The sequence below is a fragment of the Nyctereutes procyonoides genome, unplaced genomic scaffold, assembly GCF_905146905.1.
Source record: "Nyctereutes procyonoides isolate TBG_1078 unplaced genomic scaffold, NYPRO_anot_genome, whole genome shotgun sequence".
In the NCBI taxonomy this organism is placed as follows: domain Eukaryota; kingdom Metazoa; phylum Chordata; class Mammalia; order Carnivora; family Canidae; genus Nyctereutes; species Nyctereutes procyonoides.
The window spans coordinates 16,271,766-16,281,834 of record NW_026575122.1 but is presented as its reverse complement, the minus strand read 5'-3'; the positions used below and the strand labels follow the sequence as shown (position 1 = coordinate 16,281,834).

The 10,069-nt window shown below is 37.2% G+C and overlaps 1 pseudogene; it reads left to right on the top strand.

Annotated features, from left to right (window-relative positions):
- The first annotated feature begins 473 nt into the window (after window positions 1-473).
- On the top strand, window positions 474-7,864 carry LOC129516823 (tigger transposable element-derived protein 1-like; annotated as a pseudogene).
- Window positions 7,865-10,069: the final 2,205 nt, after the last annotated feature.

Here is a 10,069-nt window from a genome sequence, read left to right as displayed (position 1 = left end):
CCAAACTCAACTCCTATCACTTCTCACTTTGGCACACTAGCCTTTCTGCCAGTTAAAAATGTATAGGAATACCTTATTTTATTTCACTTCATAGATACTGCATTCTCTACAAATTGAAGTTTTGTGGTAATTTTGCATTGAGCAAATCTATCAGCACCATTTTCCCAAAAGCATTTGCCCGCTTTGTGTCTCTTTGTCACATTTTGGTAGTTCTCGTAACATTTCAAAATTTTTCTTTGTTCTTATATTTGTTACAGTGATCTATTAGCAGTGATCTCAGATGTTACTATTATAGCTGTTTTGGGGTGCCATGAACCACACCCATGTAAGATGGTGAAATAACTGATAAATGTTGTGTCTGTTCTGACTGTTCCATTAACCAACCATTCCTCCTTGTCTCTGTTCCTTTCCTTGGGTCTTCCTATTCCCTAAAACACAACAATACTGAAATTAGGCCAATTAAGAATCCTGCAATGGTCTTTAAGCATTCAAGTGAAAGGAAGAGTCACACATCTCTCATTTAAAATCAAAGGCTAGAAATGATTAAGCATAGAAAGGAAGACATGTCAAAAGCCAACATAGGTGGAAAGCTAGGCCTCTTGCACCAGTTAGCTGAGTTGTGAGTGCAAAGGAAAAGTTCTTAAAAGAAATTAAAAGTGCTGCTCCAATGAACACACAAATGGCAAGAAAGCACAAGAGTCTCATTGCTGATATGAAGAAAGTTTGAGTGGTCTGGATAGAAGATCAAACCAGTCACAGTATTTTCTTAAACCAGAGCCTAGGGATCCCTGGGTGGCGCAGCGGTTTAGCTCCTGCCTTTGGCCCAGGGCACAATCCTGGAGACCCGGGATCGAATCCCACGTCGGGCTCCTGGTGCATGGAGCCTGCTTCTCCCTCTGCCTGTGTCTCTGCCTCTCTCTCTCTCTCTCTCTCTCTCTCTCTCTCTGTGTGTGTGACTATCATAAATAAATAAAAATTTTTTTAAAAAAAACAGAGCCTAATCCAGACCAGGCACCCTAACTCTCTTCAATTCTGTGAAGGCTGAGAGAGGTGAGGAAGCTGCAGAAGAAAAGTTGGAAGCTATCAGAGGTTTATTCATGGGGTCTAAGGAAAGAAGCTGTCTCTATCACATAAGCATGCAAGATGAAACATCAAGTGTTGATGTAGAAGCTGCAGCAAGTTATCCAGAAGATCCCAGCTAAAATAATTTATGAAGGTGGCTACAATGAACAACAGATTTTCCATGTAAATGAAACAGCCTTCTACTGAAAGAAGATCCTATCTAGTACTTTCACAGCTAGAGAAGAGAAATCAATGCCTGGTTCAAAGTTTCAAAGGTCAAGCTGAGTTTCTTGATAGGAGCTAATGCAGGTGGTGATTTTAAGTTGAAGCCAATGCTCAATCCGAGGCTCTTAAAAATTATGCAAAAAATTATGCAAAATCTACTCTGCCTGTGCTCTGTAAATAGAACAATAAATCTTGGATGACAGCACATCCATATACAACATGGTTTACTGAATATTTTAAGCCTATTGTTGAGACCTGTTGCTCAGAAATAAAAATTTATTTAAAATTATGACTGCTCTTGGACAATGCACCAAGAGCTCTAATGAGGATGGACAATGACATTATGTTTCCATGCCTACTAGCACTATACCCATTCTCCAGCCCATGGATCAAGGAGTAACTCTGACTTTTAAATCTTATTAATTAAAAAAATACATTTCATAAAATTATAGCTTCCATGGATACTGATTCTTCAAATGGATCTGAGCAAAAAAAATTAAAAACCTTCTGGAAAGGATTCACCATTCTAGATGCCATTATGAACATTCATGATTCATGGGAAGGGGTCAAAATACCAACATTAACAATAGTTTGGTAGAAGCTGGTTCCAAATCCCCATGGAGGACTTTGAAGAGCTCAAGACTTCAGTAGACGAGGTAACTGCAGATGTGGTGGGGGAAGCTAGAGAACTAGAATTAGAAGTGGAGCCTGAAGGAAAGAGCAAACTGCTGCAATCTCAGAGTAAAACTTGAACAAATGAGGAGTTCTTTCAAACACTGAGCAAAGAAAGTGGTTTCTTGACATGGAATCTACCCCTGATGAGGATGTTGGGAAGATTGTTGAAATGACAACAAAAAGGATTTAGAATATTATACAGATTTAGCAGATAAAGCAGTTGCAGCGTTTGAAAGAATCAACTCCAATCGTGAAAAACAATCTCCTGTGGGTAAAATGCTATCAAATAGCATCACATGTTCCAGAGAAATTGTTCATGACCAGAAGAGTCAACTAATGCAGCAAACGTCATTATTGTCTTATTTTAAGAAATCATCACAGCCACCTTGACCTTCAGCAGACACCACCCAGATCAGTCAGCAGCCATCAACAATGAGGCAAGACCCTCCACCAGCAGAAAGATTCTGACTCACTGAAAGCTCAGATGATGGTTAGCATTTTTAGCAGTAAAGTACCTTTAATAAGATAGGTATGTTGTTTTTTCTAAGACATAATCTATTACATATAATATACTACAATATAGTGTAAATATAACTTATTTATGCACTGAAAAAAACAAGAAATTCATTTGACTCATTTTATTGCAATATTCCAGCTACCCAATATCTTAACATATTTAATTATATAAAATACAGGGTATCTCGGCAGGACTTCATGCATTTAGCCTCCTATCCCAACCTTTCCACCATTTGTTTCAAGATAGGCCTAGATCACTACGAACTTAATCTTTGGCAGAATTAACATTTGTCCCATACTCCATATGGACTCTTGCTGTCCACCAGCAGTGAAATGAACAGCATGAAATTGCATCCAGAGGTTGATTTACAGTGTCAATAAATTTGTTATCTCCAGGGAACTCCTGACCACAAAATCATTATCTAATTAAATTAAAGGGTAAAAGCACAAAAGGCTTCCTAATTCAGGTCACAATAATCCCAGCAATGAAAAGAGCAATGGCAGTCCATTAACTATCTTACCAGGAAAAACAAAACAAAACAACCAAATCTTAGGTCCTCGGCTGCTCTGATAAGATAGCCCCAAAGCCCTTAGTATATTGTTCTGGACTTACAATGTTTGCTTCTTACTATGGGAAATATTTTATTTCCAAAACAACCCATCAAAATGTGAATAATTAAATTTCCATATGAAAAATTCATTTGGAAATAGTTTTGTTGCCTATCACAATAGAAGGGACATTTCTTCAGGTATGGAAGGACATTCTGAAAGCCCTCTTTTAAAATGTTAATTTAGAAACTTAAAACCTAAATCTTGAAGTATGTACCTGGACATCAACTTATATGCTTATAGTCTCTAAGCATGAAGTATAAATACAAAAGAGTTTGATTCATGACTTCTTTTACATCATAAGATCCTAAAAAGACATAATATTCTGTTAAAAATTATAAACACAATTTTCTTAAGGAAATCTATAAAAGTCTGACCAAGTATTCACAAAGGAGAGACTAATTAAAATGAATTAATGCATATAAAGGGAGGACTTTAAATTATAATTTATTTAAAACTTAACACATGGAAAACTCTAGTTCTTTTGACAAAATTCATTTTAAAATTTTGCTACTCCATTCTGATGAAATAAAATAATACAGAGCCAAGGAAATTACAGTACCACTATGAACATAACAAAAATTTTTACTAGTATACACTGATAAAAGTTAAGAAAAACTTTTTAAATATATACCAGGATGATAACAGCTTACATGTGAAAGCTGCCAAACAAATTTCTCTGTAGTGTTAGTTTTCAAAAACCTCCAGAGACATCAAGCAGAGAAAATCTTTTAAAATTAAACACAACACACAGCTAAGAACCATTCGTGATGTGTCATTAATGGCCCTTAAAAATAAAAGAGAGAGAGTATAGAATGAATTTGCCAGCTTTGCTAAAAGTATCTGATAAAATAATCCTAATTATCCTAATAATAATTCATAGGAGTTATCACCTACCTGGAACATCTATATTTTCAGGAGAGATTTTCTGAAAAACAAATATGAATACATTATATTTCTGGAGTTGAAGAGCTTCTAGCAACAAATTTTGTATGACAAGTTTAACCTATCCATGTTTGCTTGTGATTTGAAAAGCACACAAGGGCAGTTCTAAGTGTAACACAAGGGCCATGGAGAAATGATCAATAACATGAAATGATGGAAACATTAGAAGGACATGAATATAGAGAAATATTCACTGGATTTGCCAAAGAGGAGACCATCAGTTACCTCAGAGAGGGAAGTGGGAATGGAAGCCAGTCTATGAGGAACTGACTTGAGTGGGTATTGAGAAATGCAGGCAGTAATAGATTTAAGAAGAATGGCCAAGAAAGGTAGATTGGGAAAGGAAAATATTAGGATAAAATGACTGCTTAAAGGGATTATAAACCATGTATAAAGTTTGCAACCATTTAGAAGAGAGAGTAGAAAAGAACCATTCATTTTACAAAGCAAGAAATTTTGCCTCCAGTGTTTCCTTTATAAATAAGTCACAATAGGAGACAGAAGGCTTTCATATCAAAGAAGACATGTAGAGATATCTGTGCCGATGTGACATAGACCATATTCTTAGCTTTTGAAAATCTGTCTCTGAGTCGCTGGCCAAGAGGGCAAGAGCAGAGATATTGCAAAGATATCTATTGTCTTACTAAACAACACAAGTAATATCACAGGTCTGCTACTTCTCAAGTAATACTTTCCTTCATACTTTCAATTTAACACTTTAACATGTTTTTCAAAAAATAGATTCTATATAAAGTTATTGGATGATACAAAATATTTAGAATATGACCATATATTAAGTCAAAAGTCAAAAGACTTATATAAAGCCAAACTTTGCTCACCAAAATGGCCAGATGACTGACAGCATATCCGCCATTCAGCATTCATGAAGTTATCTCCATAAAAAGAATTCACTCTCTTAAACTCAGCAGCAGTCAAAATGAAATTAGAATAAAGTGTAATAATCCCAAACACATGCAGTTTACCGACTGGCCCTCACTATTTCATAAATAGAGGGTGCTTGAAACCTGCCCTTCAGTTGTTAATAATAGCCTGCCAAGAGCTTCTAAAGCAAGTAGGAAGGAATGGGGGAGTGAATTTGTGATCTGAGGAGGAGATACTGTATATTTGGAAAATTCCATTTAAATAACCCAATTGTAACAAATCCCCTCCTCGGATCCCCATTCTAGGAGACTGAAAAGCAGTAATTAGAATGGGTGGGCCGAGAAAGTCAACTAAACACAGATTGACAGGCCTACCAGAAGAGGCATCCCATGAACTTCATTATTCCAACAAGAATGTCTTTATTTACATAGCAAAGTGGGTATATTGTGTTCAGCAAAGCTTTTCAATAAGCAGAAACATGCTGCTAAAAGAATAGCCCACCACCACCGAGAACTTCTAATTTAAAGATACAAAAACCAGTGTGACAATTATTCCTGTAATCCCCACAGAAAACAGTGAAATAGCTTTCTTCATGAGCCTTGCAAATCACAACCATAGCAACTTAACATGTGCAGTCCCATATGGGTCCACTGCTTCCAAAATGAGGCCAAGAACTTGGGAATTCAAACTTTTACATCAGAACTAGAGAAAAACTGGACATAAAATAGTTTCGTATTGAAGTTAAATTTTAGAAATTCTAAAAGCAAATCTCAAATAATAATTGTGTATATTCTTGCATCTTGTTATACTGTTTATATGGGCGTAGTTAGATTTTCTGATCTGTTCTATATCCCCACAATGATGATCAAAGGACTCACTTTGACAATGGTCATTGCAAGTGTGCATGTGGTTATATGTGGGTATGTGTGTTTTATTTGAGGGTTTTTTTTCATTGATTCTGAATTAAGGAGAATTTTCAAAAGGAAATTTCTCTTGCTATGAATAGCCACTCAATAAGGGTAACACTGGCTGTGGAAAGGGACTATTTCCATGGTCTACTGGTTTACAGTACACACCTGATAAATCAAAAAGTGCTGATGTACTACCAGAAGTCAATAATGTAGGACTGGGTCCCTTTTAATTAAAGACTCTCGATGGGTCTTATTTTTCTCATATATCATATGAACAGACTGAACTAGATAGGCTCAAATCCTGGTTCTACCACTTAATTTCTTTCTATACTTTTTTTTTAATTTCTATACTTTCAAACAAATTACTTCTCTATGCCTCAGTTTCCTTATCTGCAAAATGAGGATAATAATAGTGAGTACCTCATGGAATAAATTAATAAATAAAAGCAACCAAAACAGTACTGGTCTGGTAGTAACTGCTCAGTAACTGTTCTCTGTAATGTGTTCTGTGTTGATCAAGAGACCACTATACAGCACCTCTTAACTGCTCCCAAACCTGTGACTGCATGAAAAGTGTACCAGTGTGTTGTGTTGCCTTATTTAAGAATTAAACATTAGGGCTAAAAATTCCAATGAAATATTACTTTCCTAATATTTAGTGCCAACCTACTGGTAAGGCAATAAATTAGAATATTTATCTGGTATTTTTAAATCAGTACCTTGTGATCAAAATTATACTCTTAAAATAAACCCAAATGTTATTTCCATTAGAAAAAAAAGTAAAACTATATTTGGAGCTTACCTTCCTTCCTTGTCACTACCCTTTTGTGGCTTGTATATCTTTTCTGAGTTTCTATAACTGGAACTCTAGAGTGATTCAAGAGTATAAGTTGGAAACATCCTAACAATGATTACTCAAGAAGGTATAAGAAGCCTACAAAGGAATTAGAGTAAAGAACCTAGCAGCTGAGCCTCTTTTAAGGACGCCAACACTTTTAGGGGAAAAAAAAGAGAGAAACATTTTTATGCATTTCAAATTAATCCACAATTCATTCATTGAATAAATATCTATTGGAAATGCTACACACTATTCTAGAAACCACAGGTCCACATGTAAATATGCCCCTACCCTTAAGGAGCTTATACTTTAGTGGGAAGACAGTCTGGTAAACCAACAATTACAATACAGTATGACAACAGAACTATTAGAGGTATGTACAAGATACAAGAGAACATAAAAGAAACAGGACTCAATGTCTACCTGGAGGTGTCTGAGAAAAATTCACAAAGGAAAAAAATAAAAGGAAAAGAGATTTTCTTAGCCTGGGAAGGATGAAACGGTATTCCAGGCAAATGGAATGGCATCTGGTCAAATCCAGAAGCATGAAAATGCCTGCTTGATGTGCTTCAAAGAGATTGATATTGCTAACAGGTGAACTATGAGTGGAGAATCAGAGCTAGGAGAAAAAACTGGGCCGGTTGATAGGAAACAGATCAGTCATATCTGTCTACAAAATTCAGGCTTTATTCTGCAGGTGATACACAAGGAACTATGACAAAGGGACCAATACTAGTTTCAAGTTTGCAAAGGTCACTCTAGCCACAAAACAAAGCCTAGATCAGAAGAGAAGCAGAGTAAGAACCCTATGCTGGAGATGTTAAGTGCCTAATATAAATCAGTAGTCACAATAAATTGAAATGCAGGTTTGCTCAAATAACCTATTTAGGAACACAAACTTACAGAATTTGGTAATTTATAGGATAAAGCTTGAGAAAGAGGCAAGAATAACGCCAAAGCTTCTATCTTGATTTAAACAGGTGAAAGATCTGGGCAGAAAGAAGAGATTTGTGACTCCAGGTTAGGACACATGAGGCGTTTGTGGAATTTGCAGATAAAAATGTTGGATTTGCAGGTGCAGATGTTAGATCTGGAAGTCAGGAGAGAGATTTGGGCTAAAGATAGAGATTTGGATATGAAGACAGAAAGCACAGTTCAAGTGATGAACATGAATGGGTTTGCCCAGCTCAAGGGTAGATGATAGAAGAAAGGACCCATGCTGTATGAGAGGTGAGCCAAGTCAACAAAATTCCTAAGGAGAGATGGAAGCCATGGAGACCACAGAGAGAGGGAACAAGTGGTTGTTGGTACCAAACGTTGCTGCTGGGACATGAAAAAGCACAGGAGGGAAAAGTTTACAGAATTGGATTACTAAGGAGCCATTAGTGCCTTTCAGAGGAGTGGGGAGGGAGAGCAGCTGAGTAGCGTGGGTTGTTTGTGAGGATCAAACAGGATGTAAGCAAAGAGAGGTGGCAAATCCAGCTCTCTCTAGATGAACACACATTACTTTTGCACGTGGCAAATACACACTCACACTTTCAGCCCATGTGTTAAAACCATGCTAGGCTTGAGTAGATGGTTATGGTAAGCTGCCATCTATGCGATATGCCAAGAAGCCCCTTTCCCCCTGCAAAGACCTTTCCATCAATTGACCAATGCCTGAAAAATCTGATAGAACACAAAGCCTTTCTTCATACAATAATTAGAAATAAAACTTATAACTTACCTTAGAGGAGGTAAAACATGGGCACCTTTCAGTTTAAGCTGGACATTACCTTTTCTAACCCTTATCTGAGAGAAGGTTTGGGCAGGGCAAGGAGCCAGGAAGAATCTGAGAACCCTGGGAGAGAGGACAGAAAGGAAAGCCCAAAGTTACTGAAAATAAATTTTACCTGTCCAAAATTGTATTTAGTGCTACCCCTGTCTTCCATGGTTTTAGAGGTCACATTGTCATAAGCACAAAGATGCAGATTCCTAACCACTGGGAGAAGAATTCTTTCCCCTGGTTGCCAGAGAAGAGAATTACACTGACTAGTAATTTCACATTGTCTAAATTCCAGATAGCTTTAAATAAAAAGTCTACCCTTATTCTCCAACCCACATACTCATTTTCAGCTTCTACCTAATAATCTTGACACATTTCATTTGGTTTTACGGGGTTTTTTTTTTAAATATCTCTTTAGCATTAGTTAATTTTTTAATTGCCAAGAAAAGTTTTTAAAATCTATTATGGGTATTATGATATGGAACTATTAAGCTTGAACATATATACTGACTTTCAGATATTTTTGAAACCTGTCATAAAGTCTTAACTTTCTTAAATACTCTGCTACTTTCATGAGCCTTCTAAAAAACCACTCATCAGAGCCATTTAGAAAGAAATATGACATTAAAAGGAGGCAAATTTTCCATGTATTATACTGCGATTTCGTAGTGCTCTCCCATTAACTCTAAATGTGTCTTCCAACCAGTGTGAAGTAGTCATGGTTTATTTGAGCCTGATGGAAGAGGTCTATTAAAACAATAACTTGAAAATAATCTTCAGAGCTAACGTGTCACTCATCGAAGAGATTAAGGCAGGAATTCCACAGAAGGCTGTGGCTCCATCTGTATCAAGGAAACGAACAACCGAAGGGACTAACGATGTTTGACTTTTTGTGCACAGAGAACCTCACTCTCAGAGGGTCTCGGAGAACTAGGGGAGACTTGGAAACAGTCCATGGAAGAAAAGGTCTCAGAGCCTGTGCCTGCCACAGGCTGTGAACCGCCCGCATAGACTGGCTCCGCGTTTAAAAAGAGAAATGTTGGCAGTTGGATAAGGAAAACAAAAGGAACAGCTTTAAATTCTTTAAAATAATATCCAGCAGAGTTGCCTATAATACAGCTTGCTGGCAAACAGATTAAGACGTTCTGAAGATCAGATTCATGTCCCCCAAGTCATAACTGTTAGGTTAATTAGTTCAAGCCCAGAAGACACAGCTATAAGGAGGGTTTTCGTTATGACATCTTCCGGACTCTCTCGTAGCTTTTGCAATGTTAGGGCTTTTGGGCTTGAGTCCACCAATTCCTTTCACCAGAGGGTCCTCCCTTTCTATTGGCCTACACCTATTTTATCAACAAACTTCTCAGAGGCAAGTTCTATCCTCACTCTCTACTTTTACTCAGTATAAGTATATTCCTCAATCACCTTTGCCTCATCACGCACCCCCCCACACACACAAAACTGCTCTAACTAGAGTAACCAGTCACCTTCCAATTGCCAATCCAACTCTATTTCTCTCTTTGCCTCTCCTGCTCTTCTGCAGCATTTATGTTGTTAATTGTCTCTTCCATTGCTCTCCAGGACCCTCTTTGCTCCTGCTTCTCCTCCTCCTGCTCTGATCATTTTCTTTCCTAACTGGCCTCT